At 43.9% G+C, this 16,294-nt stretch overlaps 1 protein-coding gene across 9 annotated transcripts in view; it reads left to right on the top strand.

Annotated features, from left to right (window-relative positions):
• Nucleotides 1-16,294, top strand: part of MTA1 (metastasis associated 1) — a 150,608-nt gene that overhangs the window by 19,778 nt on the left and 114,536 nt on the right. The gene's annotated exons all lie outside the window — the stretch shown is intronic.

The raw sequence follows: 16,294 nt of genomic DNA, 5'->3' as shown, positions 1-16,294 counted from the left end.
CAGCGTCCTGGGTTCCTGCCCCTCCTTCTCTCCCTCCTTGCAGCCGATCAGCTGACGGTCCTTGCTACAGAGAGGGAGAGGGAAAAGTGGAGCCGCAGTGCGCTCTCTGCTCCGGGGACCTTGGGGAAGGAGGTGGAATCGGCATATCCCCTCCAGCCCCCTGCTGTGAGCCACTCAGGGCAGGGGGATGGGAGCACCCCCACGACTCCAGCCCACACCCTCTGACCTGACCCCTGCACCCTCCCCTCACACATCCAGCCCTGACTCCTGCACCCTCCTTACACATCCCTACCCCTACCCTGAGCACCAAATGGGAGCTCCTGCATGCGCATGCACGCGCGCGCACGCAGACACACATATATATTCCCACCTGCACCCCTCGCACCAAATGGGAGCTGCCCAGGTAAGCGCTCCACACCCAAACCTCCTGCCCCAACCCTGAGCCCCCTCCCTCATTCTAGCTCTGGCCAGACCCTGCACCCCAACCCTCAGCCTGCTCCTTCACCTCCAGCCCTGTGCTCAGCGCACTCCCACCCTCATTTCAGTGCAGAGAGAGAGGAAGAGAGTGGCTAGAACCAAGGAGAAGGTAGGTATCTACTCTATGTGAGCAGGGCCAGGACCCCAGACCGGCAGCAGGCTGAGCGGGGCCAGCAGCCGGGACCCTGGCTGGCAGGAGTTGGCGGATAGAACCCCAGACTGGCAGTGAGCTGAGCGGCAGCAGGCTCAACTGCTCAGCCCACTGCTGGTCTGGGGTCCCAGCCACCGGCCCCGCTCAGCCTGCTGCCGGCCTGGGGTGAACGGCCCAGGCTGGCAGCGGGCTGAGTGGGCCGGCGGTGTAAGATCAGCATTTTAATTTAATTTTAAATGAAGCTTCTTAAACATTTTGAAAACAATAGTTAGACTTATAGAGAGAGACCTTCTAAAAAACGTTAAAATGTATTACTGGCAAGCAAAACCTTAAATTAAAGTGAATAAATGAAGACTCAGCACACCACTTCTAAAAGGTTGCCAACCCCTGCTTTAGAGAGAGAAACCCATAAGCTTTGTGTGAATGTTCTGGAAATAAAATGTGAGTCTGAATACTCTTTAAGACCTTCAGAGCACTTCTGGTCCAAGCTAAGGCAGACACTGAAGTATCTACACTTCATATACAAGCAGAGAGGAATAGAATCGCACCACTTTGTTTGGGGAGCCCTACGGCGTGGGACCCGGCAGTATCCCAGAGGACGTTTCTTTTTTTGTCGTGTAGGCAGAAAACATAACCTGAGCTGGACTGTTAGGATGTGATACCTTTTACTAGCCTCATGAAAAGTCTTTGGTTTAGGAGATGGTCGACCCAACCTTTTTTGAGTTGGGCATTCTGGAGATAGTTGCACTCATAATGTCTGGGTATTCGTAGTATTTTATAGCACCCCCAAGATGTGCTAGGTAGTTCACAGAAGACTTTGTAAATAGTGGTCCCTGGCCTGAAGTGTTTCTCATCTAAAATTCTGAAGTGACTAAAGTGATGGTGAGGCAGTAGGGAGAGAGGGACAAGGGTTGGAGCAGTAGGCCCACATGGATATTGGGCATCTTAGCTGTTCTGTGTAGTGTGCGTGAGTGTATATAGGTGAGTCAATAATTATGGCAATTGTAGAAGTGTTTTCTGTGGACTCTGAGCTTACTGGCATTCTGCTTACAGTACGAATAGACTACTCTTTCAGGGACAATTACTCTATCCCCTAGGGAAATTGATATATGCCTTCCCACAGTTACCTTCTGGCTACAAAAGTCTTGATCCAGCTTGTGGCCGAAATGTCAAAGTGAACAAACATTTTCTGTGTTCAGTTTTGTAAATGCGACTCACAATTAGCATCTTCAGGAGGGAGGGTATTTTCTCTTGCTCTTTCTTTGTTGACAGTAGATTCCTGGTTAGGATTCAGGTGCAGAGTGTGGGTAGTGAAGAGGAAAATCACATAGAAATCCCCAGCTGTGGTCCGATTGTTTTACCTCGGGGCAGCTATAAAGGTGGAGGGATGTAGAAGGTCCAGCTTACTTCTTTTGAAAATTGTTATCCACAGATTCTATAGTCAATGGAATATCTAGCAGAGATACCGCTAATTGCATTATGTATGCCTGTTAATTAGGTAGAAGAGGTACTTTCCAGAGAGAGACTTTTTACAGTAGACCTCTAATTAAAATGGAAACTAGACTTCAGTCGTCTGGTTACAAATAGCTGTACAAACCAGCATGTAATATACTTCATGCTTTTACTTACTTTTATAGAATATATTCTAAATAATGGAAACTAGAATAACTACAGAGAAATGTGAGAGGGAGGAGGTTTTGAGAAGATGACTGAGATGTTTAAGTTAACTAGTAATGTGGCAGTTGGATATTGATTAACATCAGAAGAAAATGAGAACTTAAATTCTTAAGATACTGTGGGCCTTTTATGTCTTGACTGTAGATTAAATGACCCATTGAGCCAATGTCAGGATGTCCTCTTCACCATCTTTTGCTGATGACTTCATTTCTAGTGTAGTCTTTCTAGAGTTCTGACATCCATGAACTAAAGGCTGGCCCACCTTACACAGTATCCATAAAGAGAAGGTGGTGTTATATCCAGCACCCCAAATTTTTATCAAAGATGGTCTTTGGGGTGAAAAATCAATCAATCCATCAGCCTGCCTTATTCTTCAATGCCTTATTACCAGAGAAGAGCAGGCTGTGGTACTTATATCGGTATATAAGCATCTGTAATTGTTACTTTTCCACAGATTAATACAATTTATCTCAGCAGTTAACACAATCTCTCTCCCAAAAGATTTTAGTTATTGGGCAGACTGCATTATATAGACCAGAAATTTATTTATATTAGACAGACAGAATTCCAGAGTCTTGTGTGCTTAACTGAAACACTCATCCTTCTGTGGTCTCCAGACTGCAATGTTCCAGTCCTAACTATTCTATGTAGGCTCATCACTCAGTATCTGAGTACCTTCCACTAGTGCATTAAGTGACCTGATAACAGCTGTCACATGGTATTTGTTCTTTCATCCTCCCTCAGGGGGAAAGGTGTGGGCAGTGGAGTGGTTTTTGTTTTACTTTTTTTTAATATATGCACACACATGCTGTCCTCCATTTGCTGCTCTGTTTACCCATACTGTAGAAAGCTACATTGTGCCTGAGGAGGGAAGTTATCAGTCTTCATCAGTCATTAGGTGCTCTCTTAGGTAACTTAAGACCAGGTCATTGAACACCTTGAAGACTGAATCCTTGAACTCGGACACAGAATTCTGCGAGAAGCCAGTGTAGAGAGTGGAGGACAGGATTGATGTGTGTGAATCTGAGGAACTGTTGCAGATTGAGGTGTCATTAGAGGAGGCTGTGACGTTGCACTCCATATGTTTTATGAAAATATGCTTATGAATGTGAATATAATGTAACTGGAATATGCTTTATGCAAAAGATCTCTTATAAGGTATCATAACAAAGGTTATAATCTACTGAATATATTCCTCCTCTTTGTATGTATGTATGATTCTTGTCTGAAGCTAGAAATATGAAGTATAACTCTGAGGTCCAATTGTAATTATGCAAAGTGTGGGCCATTAATGGTGGCTTAGAATTTTGATGGCTTCCACTGACTAGGACAATTGATTGTGGAAGCCTTCCTGTGTACCTGTGGGCCAGCCCATGGATAATGAAGAATGAGATCTCACAGGACATGTGACCATTTCACATGATACTGGAATCCATCTTAAATCTGGTACTTTTCCATTTAGGAGGGGGGGTGGGAACCCAGAGAGAGACAAGATTCCTGCCTTGTGCCAAAGCAGGGGGTTGGACTAGATGACCTCGTGAGGTCCCTTCCAACCTTTTTTTTTTTTTTTGGGGGGGGGGGGGGGGAGGGGGAAGATAGCTCAGTGGTTTGAGCATTGGTCTGCTAAACCCAGGGTTGTGAGTTCAATCCTTGAGGGGGCCATTGAGGGATCTGGGACCAAAAAAAAAAATTGGGCATTGGTCCTGCTTTGAGCAGGGAGTTGGAATAGATGATCTCCTGAGGTCCCTTCCAACTCTGATATTCTATGATTCTATAAAAGGGAATGGAACAGAACAAAGGGAAGCCAGTGATGAGAGAGCCCCTGTTTTCCACCTAAGATGTCTGCTGGAACTAACAAGGACTGTACCAGGGGAAAGGGGGGGAAAGGAGTCCAGGAGAGCTGGCTGTATTTCAAAGAATCCCTATTGAGGTTACAGGGACAAATCATCCGGATGTGTCGAAAGAATAGTAAATATGGCAGGCGACCAGCTTGGCTTAACAGTGAAATCCTTGCGGATCTTAAACATAAAAAAAGAAGCTTACAAGAAGTGGAAGATTGGAAAAATGACCAGGGAAGAGTATACAAATGCTGCTCGGGCATGTAGGAATGAAATCAGGAGGGCCAAATCGCACCTGGAGCTGCAGCTAGCAAGAGATGTTAAGAGTAACAAGAAGAGTTTCTTCAGGTATGTTAGCAACAAGAAGAAAGCCAAGGAAAGTGTGGGCCCCTTACTGAATGAGGGAGGCAACCTAGTGACAGAGGATGTGGAAGAAGCTAATGGACTCAATGCTTTTTTTGCCTCTGTCTTCACGAACCAGGTCAGCTCCCAGACTACTGCACTGGGCAGCACAGCATGGGGAGTAGGTGGCCAGCCCTCTGTGAAGAAAGAAGTGGTTCGGGACTATTTAGAAAAGCTGGACGTGCACAAGTCCATGGGGCCGGATGCGTTGCATCCGAGGGTGCTAAAGGAGTTGGCGGCTGTGATTGCAGAGACATTGGCCATTATCTTTGAAAACTCATGGCGATCAGGGGAAGTCCCGGACGACTGGAAAAAGGTTAATGTAGTGCCCATCTTTAAAAAAGGGAAGAAGGAGGATCCTGGGAACTACAGGCCAGTCAGCCTCACCTCAGTCCCCGGAAAAATCATGGAGCAGGTCCTCAAGGAATCAATTCTGAAGCACTTAGAGGAGAGGAAAGTGATCAGGAACAGTCAGCATGGATTCACCAAGGGAAGGTCATGCCTGACTAATCTAATCGCCTTCTATGATGAGATTACTGGTTCTGTGGATGAAGGAAAGCAGTGGATGTATTGTTTCTTGACTTTAGCAAAGCTTTTGACACAGTCTCCCACAGTATTCTTGTCAGCAAGTTAAAGAGGTATGGGCTGGATGAATGCACTATAAGGTGTGTAGAAAGTTGGCTAGATTGTCGGGCTCAACGGGTAGTGATCAATGGCTCCATGCCTAGATGGCAGCCGGTATCAAGTGGAGTGCCCCAGGGGTTGGTCCTGGGGCCAGTTTTGTTCAATATCTTCATAAATGATCTGGAGGATGGTGTAGATTGCACTCTCAGCAAATTTGCGGATGATACTAAACTAGGAGGAGTGGTAGATACGGTGGCAGGTACGGATAGGATACAGAGGGACCTAGACAAATTGGAGGATTGGGCCAAAAGAAATCTGATGAGGTTCAACAAGGATAAGTGCAGGGTCCTGCACTTAGGACGGAATAATCCAATGCACCGCTACAGACTAGGGACTGAATGGCTAGGCAGCAGTTCTGCAGAAAAGGACCTAGGGGTGACAGTGGATGAGAAGCTGGATATGAGTCAACAGTGTGCCCTTGTTGCCAAGAAGGCCAATGGCATTTTGGGATGTATAGGGGCATACCCAGCAGTTCGAGGGACGTGATCGTTCCCCTCTATTCGACATTGGTGAGACCTCATCTGGAGTACTGTGTCCAGTTTTGGGCCCCACACTACAAGAAGGATGTGGAAAAATTGGAGAGAGTCCAGCGAAGGGAAACAAAAATGATTAGGGGACTGGAACGCATGACTTATGAGGAGAGGCTGAGGGAACTGGGATTGTTTAGTCTGCAGAAGAGAAGAATGAGTGTGGATTTGATAGCTGCTTTCAACTACCTGAGAGGTGGTTCCAAAGAGGATGGTTCTAGACTATTCTCAGTGATAGAAGATGACAGGACAAGGAGTAATGGTCTCAAGTTGCAGTGGGGGAGGTTTAGGTTGGATATTAGGAAAAACTTTTTCACTAGGAGGGTGGTGAAACACTGGAATGCGTTACCTAGGGAGGTGGTAGAATCTCCTTCCTTAGAAGTTTTTAAGGTCAGGCTTGACAAAGCCCTGGCTGGGATGATTTAATTGGGGATTGGTCCTGCTTTGAGCAGGGGGTTGGACTAGATGAGCTCCTGAGGTCCCTTCCAACCCTGATATTCTATGATTCTGTGAAAGGATTGGGCCTAGACTAGGAAGGAGTCTAGTCTGTGAAAGGTTTCAGAGTAACAGCCGTGTTAGTCTGTATTCGCAAAAAGAAAAGGAGTACTTGTGGCACCTTAGAGACTAACCAATTTATTTGAGCATGAGCTCATCCGATGAAGTGAGCTGTAGCTCACGAAAGCTCATGCTCAAATAAATTGGTTAGTCTCTAAGGTGCCACAAGTACTCCTTTTCTTTTAGTCTGTGAAAGAAGCTTATTGGAACATCTCTGAGGGTGAGATTTTACCTGTAATCAGTTTCTTAATGTATTAGGTTTAGACTTGCGTGATTTTGCTTTATTTTGCTTGGTGACTTACTTTGTTCTGTCTGTTATCACTTGAAACCACTTAAATCCTTATACTTAATAACATCACTTTTGTTTATTAATAAGCCCAGAATAAGTGATTAATACCTGGGTCAGCAAACAGCTGTGCATATCTCTATCAGTGTTATAGAGGGTGGACAATTTGAGTTTACCCTGTATAAGCTTTATACAGAGTAAGATGGATTTATTTGGGGTTTGGATCCCATCGGGAACTGGGTGTCTGGGTGCTGGAGATAGGTGACCTGCTGAGCTGTTTTTGATTAAAGTCTGCACTTTGGGTGTGTGTGTTAGGGGGCTTATTCCTTCACCCACTTACTTCCCTGGTCCTTCTCGCATGAACAGAGAGCAACAATACCCGAAGTCCAAAGGTGCAAACAATTCAAAGTTTATTGGGGTGAACTTCCAGCAAGTGTGATTCCAGTTTCCTTCCTTAGTGTCCCCCTTCCCAGCTCTGACACCACAGAGGCTTACCTGTGTCCCTGTTCCCATTTCCCCCTTTAGTTAAACATGATTCCCATTTCCCCCACCCACTTCCTGATTGACTGCAGACCATATAGTAAAACTTGAGTTCTGCTTAGCTATACCTTAACCAATCATTTTCCTGAAATTTAACTAACCAATCCTAACATATTGTAACATGATTATTTAACCAATTATATCCCACCACCTTAAGTAGCTTACACCCAGCAAAATTAATTATACAGCAGACAGAAACAATCACAGAACCAGACAGAGGTTATACAGACAAACAATAACAAAGTGGGAACTATAATTACAAAACAATACGGAAGTGAGGATTTCACATGCCAGCTATTGATAAGTGAGTTCTTGCCAGAGAGGATGCTATCAAACTGAGTTTCCTTTTACGTTTTCTAGGCACTTCCCTTTCTCTGGAGGCAATAGGCACTATCAGGACAGGATTGTGTTCCTAACAGTCCAATAACACCTTATTTCAATGTGACTAGTTTGGAATGTGAGGATGTGACCGGTCGCTTCCCAGCTTGTGACTGCCTCTGTTGCTTAGCCAAAGGCCTTAGCCTAAGAACAGGGCCTCAGACTGTCACAGTAAGAGAAGGCCCTTACACCGGCAGACAGTGATTTTGATTCTTTCTTTTATACCTCTATAACTAGCCAAGTGATAAGAATACACCAAAATTCTTAGAGCATAGGCCTTTACAGACAGTCCTGAATATCTATATCCTAACAGTGTGGACCAGACCTGGATCTGTGTTGCAGCAGGCTATCATGTCTGGCTCAACAAGGCAGGGTTCTGGAGTCCCAAGCTGGCAGGGAAAACGGGTTCAGAGGTAACTTCAGCATGTCAGGTGACAGTCCCAAGGGGGTCTCTGTGACCGAATTCATCACAGAGGTTTTGGAACAAATGGATAAACTAAACAGTAATAAGTCACCAAGACCAGATGATGTTCACCCAAGAGTTCTGAAGGCACTCAAATGTAAAATTGCAGAACTACTAACTGTAGTTTGTAACCTATTATTTAAATCCGCTTCTGTACCAAATAACTGCAGGATAGCTAATGTGACACCAATTTTTAAAAAGGGCTCTGGAAGTGATCCTGGCAGTTACAGGCCAGTAAGCCTGAGTTCAGTACCGGGCAAACTGGTTGAAACTATAGTAAAGAACAAAATTGTCAGACAGATAGATGAACATAATTGGTTGGGGAAGAGTCAACATGGTTTTTTAAAGGGAAATCATGCCTCACCAGTCTACTAGAATTCTCTGAGGGGGTCAACAAGCATGTGGACAAGGGGATCCAGTGGATATAGTGTACTTAGATTTTCAGAAAGCCTTTGACAAGGTCCCTCACCAAAAGCCCTTAAGCAAAGTAAGCTGTCATTGGATGAAGAGGGAGGTCCTCTCATGGATTGGTAACTGGTTAGAAGATAGGAAACAAAGGGTAGGAATAAATGGTAAGTTTTCAGAATGGAGAGCGGTAAATAGTGGTGTCCCCCAGGGGTCTGTACCGGGACCAGTCCTATTCAACATATTCATAAATGATCTGGAAAAAGGGATAAACAGTGAGGCAACAAAATTTGCAGATGATACAAAACTACTTAAGATAGTTAAGTCTCAAGCAGACTGCAAAGAGCTACAAAAGGATTTCACAAAACTAGGCGACTGGGCAACAAAATGGCAGATGAAATTCAGTGTTGATGAATGCAAAGTAATGCACATTTAAAAATATAATCCCAGCTATATGTATAAAATGATGGGATCCTTTTTAAACTCAGGTGTCCTGATTAGCCAGCCTGCCCTAATTGAGTCTAGCAACTCCTTAATTGGCTCCAGGTGTCCTAATTAGCCTGCCTGCCTGAATTTGTTCCAGCAAGTTCCTTCTTGTTCTGGAACTGCCCCTGTTACCTTACCCAGGGAAAATGGACCTGCTTAATCTGGGACTTCTAACACTCTCCTGTAGCTATCTGGCCTGACCCTGTCACGGCTCAAAATATTTAATAATGGACTCTTCAATCCAGGAGAGACTGATATAACATGCTCCCATGGCTGGAAGTTGAAGCTAGACAATATTCAGACTGGAAAGAAGGTGTACCTATTTAACAGTGAGAGTATTATCCACTGGAAAAATTTACCAAGGGTCGTGATGGATTCTCCATCTCTGGCCATTTTAAAATCCTTATTGGCTGCTTTCTAAAAGATCTGCTCTAGGAGTTATTGTGGGGCAGTTCCCTGGCTTGTGTTGTACAGGAGGTCAGACTAGAAGGGGCTGAGAAACAAGCTCTGTACTAGTGCTTCCTCCCCTCAATCCCACTTTGTCAGACCAACTGATATTTTCCCAACTGTATCAGAACCTTTAGGCTCCCCATGTTCCATTGTCCATTTGTGAGCTTTAGCCCCTAGCTACAGATACAATTTTCTGAAAATGGTGACAGTTGGGCAGGTGGTGGTAAGGAAATATTGCACCCCTTTGTGCAAATTTTGGTGAGGAAACCTACAATAGTTTTAGTAATCCTATAGCATTAAAGTTGTGGGAGATGATTTATTGATGTGACCAGTTTAGTTTAGTTTTCAAACTTTTCTTTTTCTTTGTCAACCCCCTTTTCCTCCCAGTGTTCTGGAAGATGCATATAATTGATGGATAATGTGGAAAAGGAGCTTTGTTTCCTAATCTCTCTCAATTCCTGAGAGAGGCTATGGGAACTAATCACATTATGTATGGATAGTTTCTCATTCACCAGTGAGGGTAACTCATCTTTACAAGAGTTCCCCACCCTCTAAAGCACCATTTTAAGAGCGAACTCACTGAATTTTATGATGAGTTCACTGAAGTGTCTCTTTGTCAGAATATTTGTACTCTAGTTGGAATCTTAAGAGCTATTGAGAGAATGCGAATGCTGTTCCACCCTCTGCTCTTTGGACTTTCTTTTTACTTGATTTGTAGCGCACATTCTAATAATTAATAAAAAAAAAAAAAGGCTAAAATAATATAAATATTTCCAACTAGCTTCAGTAATGTGGACTGGATAACAATTATCTTCACCTATTTAACTTGTGGTGGGCCGCTTAATGTGTGTGAGACTGATCTGAAACATGTATGGTAAGTGTTCGGTGTGTATATAAATTAAAGTTGAAGTATAAGACCTATTGGCAAATAAAAGCTTTATGGTATCACTAATGTTTTGGTGCAATGGTTTAAACATACCCCCAGTGAGTATTTCATCTGCAGAGAGTTTGCTACTGTTGATGCTTGGTGGCTGTCCACCACCTACCTTTCTGTAGCCACTAAAAAGGTCACACCTACCTATCTATAGTCTGTTAGTGTGGGTGATGCTGAGATTTGGTTACAGATACTTATAATGGACTTGTAAATTGTGCTGTACTGTTCACTTCAAATCTAGTTTGTTGTGGTTAAAAAAGAAACAAACTAGAAATCCTGCATCTGCATCAATATGTGCAACCATAAACTGTAAGTGGCTGCTTTACGCTAGCTTTTGACAAGCATATAATCTCTAATGATAAAACTGTTTTATTTACCCATGCCAGATTTTGTAATAAGATCTTGTATTAGATGCACATTATTACAGTTTTTCAATTAAGGTTGTCATTTTATTTTACATTCTATTGTTTGAGAAATAGTATGCAGAATGTAATTGAAGGTTTATAATACCTACTTATACAGGGGTGGAGTTAAGGTTGTGTGTTCAAATGAAAACTTTGACATTTATTTACTTTTGAGTTCTCAGATTTTCAATCTTACAGTTCATGAATGTAATTTCTTTGCACTTAGGCCCAAATCCTCAGCCTCAAACTGAAAGCCTAAGGTGTACCATATTAATTCTCTAAAGCCCTTTTAATCCAGAGAATTAAAGGTTTGTCAGTTTAAAGCCCAGGGAGGAGATGATGCTGAGTGGCCTGAAGGTGTCCACTACGAAGGGAAAAGTGATGATGGGTGGAAGAGGTGAACCTCTCCATGACCCTTGGGTGTATGCAGCGACAGCAGATCAAGGAGCTGTGCGCTAGCTACTCACCAACATTCTCAGCCACCCCAGGACTGACTGAACAGGCATACCACTCCATTGACACAGGTAATGCTCACCCAATTAGAGCCCAACCTTACCGGGTGTCTCCTCAAGCTAAAACTGCTATAGAATGGGAGATCCAGGATATGCTACAGATGGGTGTAATCCGCCCCTCAGGCAGTGCATGGGCATCTCCAGTGGTTCTAGTTCCCAAACCAGATGGGGTGATACGTTTTTGCGTGGACTACCGTAAGCTAAATGCTGTAACTCGCCCAGACAACTATCCAATGCCACGCACAGATGAACTATAAGAGAAACTGGGATGGGCCCAGTTCATCTCTACCTTGGACTTAACCAAGGGGTACTGGCAGGTACCGCTAGATGAATCCGCCAAGGAAAGGTTAGCCTTCACCACACATGTCGGGCTGTATGAATTTAATGTGCTCCCTTTCGGGCTGCGGAACGCATCCACCACCTTCCAAAAACTTATAGATGGTCTCCTAGCGGGATTGGGAGAATATGCGGTCCCCTACCTTGATGATGTGGCCATATTTTCGGATTCCTGGGCAGACCACCTGGAACATCTACAAAAAGTCTTGAGCGCATAAGGGAGGCAGGACTAACTGTTAAGGCTAAGAAGTGTCAAATAGGCCTAAACAGAGTGACTTACCTTGGACACCAAGTGGGTCAAGGAATTATCAACCCCCTACAGGCCAAAGTGGACGCTATCCAAAGTGGCCTGTCCCAAAGTCAAAGAAACAGGTCCAATCCTTCTTAGGCTTGGCCGGATATTACAGGCGATTTGTACTGCAGTACAGCCAAATTGCCGCCCCACTGACAGACCTAACCAAAAAGAAACAGCCAAATGCCGTTCAGTGGACCGAAGAGTGTCAGAAGGCCTTTAACCAGCTTAAAGCGACACTCATGTCTGACCCTGTGCTAAGGGCCCCAGACTTTGACAAACCGTTCCTAGTAACCACAGATGCGTCCGAGCGTGGTGTGGGAGCAGTTTTAATGCAGGAAGGACCAGATCAAGAATTCCATCCTGTCATGTTTCTTAGCAAGAAGCTGTCTGAGAGGGAAAGCAACTGGTCAATCAGTGAAAAGGAATGTTACGCCATTGTTTACGCTCTGGAAAAGCTACACCCATACGTTTGGGGACGGCGTTTCCACCTGCAAATTGACCATGCTGCGCTACAGTGGCTTCATACTGCCAAGGGAAATAACAAAAAACTTCTTCAGTGGAGTTTAGCTCTCCAAGATTTTGATTTCGACATACAACACATTTCAGGAGCTTCTAACAAAGTGGCCGATACATTCTCCTGTGAAAGTTTCCCAGAATCAACTGGTTAAAATCGTTTTTGAGATGTGGAAAATATTGTTAGTCTTTATACAGTTAGTAGTATATTTAGAGGTGCATGTGTCTTATTAACTCTGTTTTTTCCTGGAGCTCCAGGAAGAAATCACAGCCAGTGTTTCACCCTGTCTGTGATTTGGGGGGTCGTGTCATAAATATAAAGGGGAGGGTAACCACCTTTTTGTATTCAGTGCTATAAAATCCCTCCTGGCCAGAGGCAAAACCCTTTCACCTGTAAAGGGTTAAGAAGCTAAGATAACTTCGCTTGCACCTGACCCAAAATGACCAATGAGGGAACAAAATACTTTCAAATCTGGAGGGCGGGGGGAACAAAGGGTTCGTCTGTCTGTGTGATGCTTTTGCCGGGAACAGATCAGGAATGCAGCCTTCCAACTCCTGTAAAGTTAGTAAGTAATCTAGCTTGAAAATGCGTTAGATTGTCTTCTGTTTTTTTGGCTTCTGAAATTCGCTGTGCTGGAGGGAATGTGTATTTCTGTTTTGTGTCTTTTTGTAACTTACGGTTTTGCATAGAGGGATTCTCTATGTCTTGAATCTGATTACCCTGTAAAGTATTTACCATCCTAATTTTACAGAGCTGATTCTTTTACCTTTTCTTTAAATAAAATTCTTCTTTTAAGAACCTGACTGCTTTTTCATTGTTTTAAGATCCAAGGGTTTGGGTCTGTGTTCACCTGTACCAATTGGTGAGGATATTATTATCAAGCCTTCCCCAGGAAAGGGGGTATAGGGCTTGGGGGGATATTCTGGGGGAAGATGTCTCCAAGTGGGCTCTTTCCCTGTTGTTTGTTTAAATCGCTTGTTGGTGGCAGCGTACCAGGTTTTTAACCTAAGCTGGTTCCCAAGGCAAGAAAGAAATCTGTGCCTTGGGGAAGTTTTAACCTAAGCTGGTAAGAATAAGCTTCAGGAGTCTTTCTTGCAGGTCCTCACATCTGTACCCTAGAGTTCAGAGTGGGGAAGGAACCTTGACACATGATTTGAGTATTTCAGTAACTCAGCCAGAGATTAGGGGTTTAGGAGTGGATGAGGTTCTGTGGCCTGCAATGTGCAGGAAGTCAGACTAGATGCTCACAATGGTCCGTTCTGACTTTCAAGTCTGAATCTATGAGAGCTGTGTGGCAGATACACACTCAGGTACATCGCCCACCACCACTCAGTGCATGCCCCCTCATAAGAAAATTCACTAGTTCTGCTGTGGGGGTGGTTTCCTCTAATTTAGTTATTGTTCCATTAATTCTTAATGTTTGTAAAGTGCTAAATATTGTTACTCCTTCAGACTGCCTGTTCTAGAATTTGTCACAGTGATTTTAACCCTTCGCTCCTACTTCATGTAATGTACCGGGCTGGTGTTTTCTTGTGATTAAAAAATGACACTTTGGGGTTCAGATAATACAAATAAGATTCAAACATTGGGTCCTTTTCCAAACCAAATGCAAATTCCAGACCTTTGAGGTTTGTCCATTGCTAACTCTTTAAATCTTGCATCTATTCAGAGTTTAAGAGGAAGTGGCTGTTGCAGAGTTAGGAAGAGGGTTCAGTCCTTGGTCCTTCATGCCAAGATAATGGTAGCCAACCTAAGGAGCTGGAGATACTCTTTCTGATTTCATGGAGTGCTGTTGGTGTAGTGTCCTTACACTTTATGATTTTTAATCATTTATGCAACACAAAGTGTGTGTTTGTTGTGATAGTTGAGCCTTCCCATGCAACATTGTAACTGTTGTCATCACATAAATGCAACTCTGCATTGTCAAGGTGTCCTGCCCACATTTTGTATCTCTGTAACTTTATGTGAAAGACTAGACCCTGTTTTTTATTCTTAGTACTCTGGTGCATGCTTGCCGACTTCATTGGGGATGCACTGGTACACCGACTACAGAATACCACACTCTTGTCTAGCTGTTGAGAGGGGGCCTGATTTATTAGCTCCGCACTCCCTACTGTTCTCCAGCACCTGTTGGTTGACAAGTGAATTGTTGCACTTATCAGTGCTCCATTCGCTCAGTTACACAACTTGCAGACCTGTGGACTCCAGCATGCAGTGCCCTAAAAAGGCTGTATAATCAGCGGTTGAGTATCATTACTATGGGCAGTTAGACAGGAATGTTGTGGGACCAGGGTTCAGTTCAGTGAAGCCTGAGCATACTCTCCTATTCTTTTCTACCCTTGCTCCCATTGAATTCAGCCTGGATTACTCTTGCAGCAGGGAATTTCATCATATCATGGGTGTCTCACTCCAGAGGCAGAGAACCTCTGTTCTGTTCCCGTCCCCTTGAACAAGAGGGAAAAGAGAAGAATCTCTGGTATTAGACCATTTTTATGAGAATTTAATATGGGGGCCAAAGTCGGGCTTATAATTGAAAACACTTCTCACCTCTAACTATGAAAGTGCCTTTGCCTCAACAAACATAAAACCATGGCAGGTCCTGCCAGTGTGCTCAGGGCTGAGTAAGACATGGTTCCTGCCCTGAGGGGTTGTTGAGCTTAAAATCTAAATACAAGTGAGACACAACTTCCTTTTGGATCCCCCCCATCTTCAATTTAGTAGATTATGATATCAAGAGCTACTTTAGTTGCACCTGGACAAGAAATCCATTCATGTTCAATAGACAGGGGGCCAGTATCACAGGGTGGCTGGCCCTTTAAGGGGAGTTTGGCCCAACCCCATCTCTGACTAATCACTGTCTCTCACAGAGGCTAGGGATCGTAATAGGTGGAAGATTACCTAGTCCTCATAAAAATGAGCAAGAGCTCAGTTGCTAAGGAAAAATGCAGGGAGGTAGTCTCTAGGTGGAGGAAAAGAACCCAATTTATAGGAGACTCTCTTAAGCAGAGGGCCTGAGTAGTGTAATCCTGTGGGGAGCAGACTCTGAAGGAAAAGGGAGCAGAGAGGCTCACCTTGAGTCCCAGGCAGACAGCTTGTGGAGTGTAATGCTGTAGGAATTAGATAGGTCCCTGAGGAGACCAAGTCAGGGAAAAGAGCATGACTGAGATGAACATGTGCTGTGTGGTTTTATTTTGAAGAAATAAAATCGACACCCTGAAAAAATGCGGACTAGAATCCTATAGCTGGTGAGTGTTCTTTGGTGTGTGGACTGATGAGAGAGCTCACTGTCTTACAGGCACTTAATGTATATTTAAACTTAAAGTAGGAGCATATAACAATTAAGTATATTTGATTGTATCCCATTCCCCCACCTTTCATATATTTTGTCTTAAATTACAAGGTCTTTGAGACAGTCCATGTCTTGAACTCTCTAAATGTACAGTGTCGAGAAGTTTTGCCTCATGGACAGATCACTGGACTGGGACAAAGGAGACCTGTGCTTTGTTCCCAGCTCTGCCACTGGCCCACTGTCTGACCCTGGTCAGGTCACGGTCTCATTCCGTGCCTTAGTTTCCCAATCTGTAAAATGGAGATAATACTAACTTCCTTTATTCAGTGATTTGAATCTACTGATGAAAAGTGCTTTATAAGAGCTGGATATTATTACTCGATCTCAGAGTTAGGCGTTCCCGTGCCGCCCTCCCATGGGGGATTAATATTAAGTCATATGCATGGTGATAGCACTTTTATTGACCTGGCTTACATTTATGGGGTTTACAGAAGAAACAAATTTTGGTGAGAGATTAGGAAGGGAGAAGGTGTCTGTGGATAAAGAGGCAGTTTCAGGCATGGGTAGATAAGAATCAGATAAAGAGAACGAGAGAAATGAGGCATTATTCATAGGTGGAGCAAATGGGAGAGAAGATGAGACAGGCTGGGGGACCGAATTAAACCAAGTCTTGAAGGCAAGGACAAGAAGC

The sequence above is a fragment of the Chelonia mydas genome, chromosome 8 (genome assembly GCF_015237465.2).
Source record: "Chelonia mydas isolate rCheMyd1 chromosome 8, rCheMyd1.pri.v2, whole genome shotgun sequence".
Taxonomy (NCBI): domain Eukaryota; kingdom Metazoa; phylum Chordata; order Testudines; family Cheloniidae; genus Chelonia; species Chelonia mydas.
This window is presented reverse-complemented; position numbering and strand designations above follow the sequence as displayed.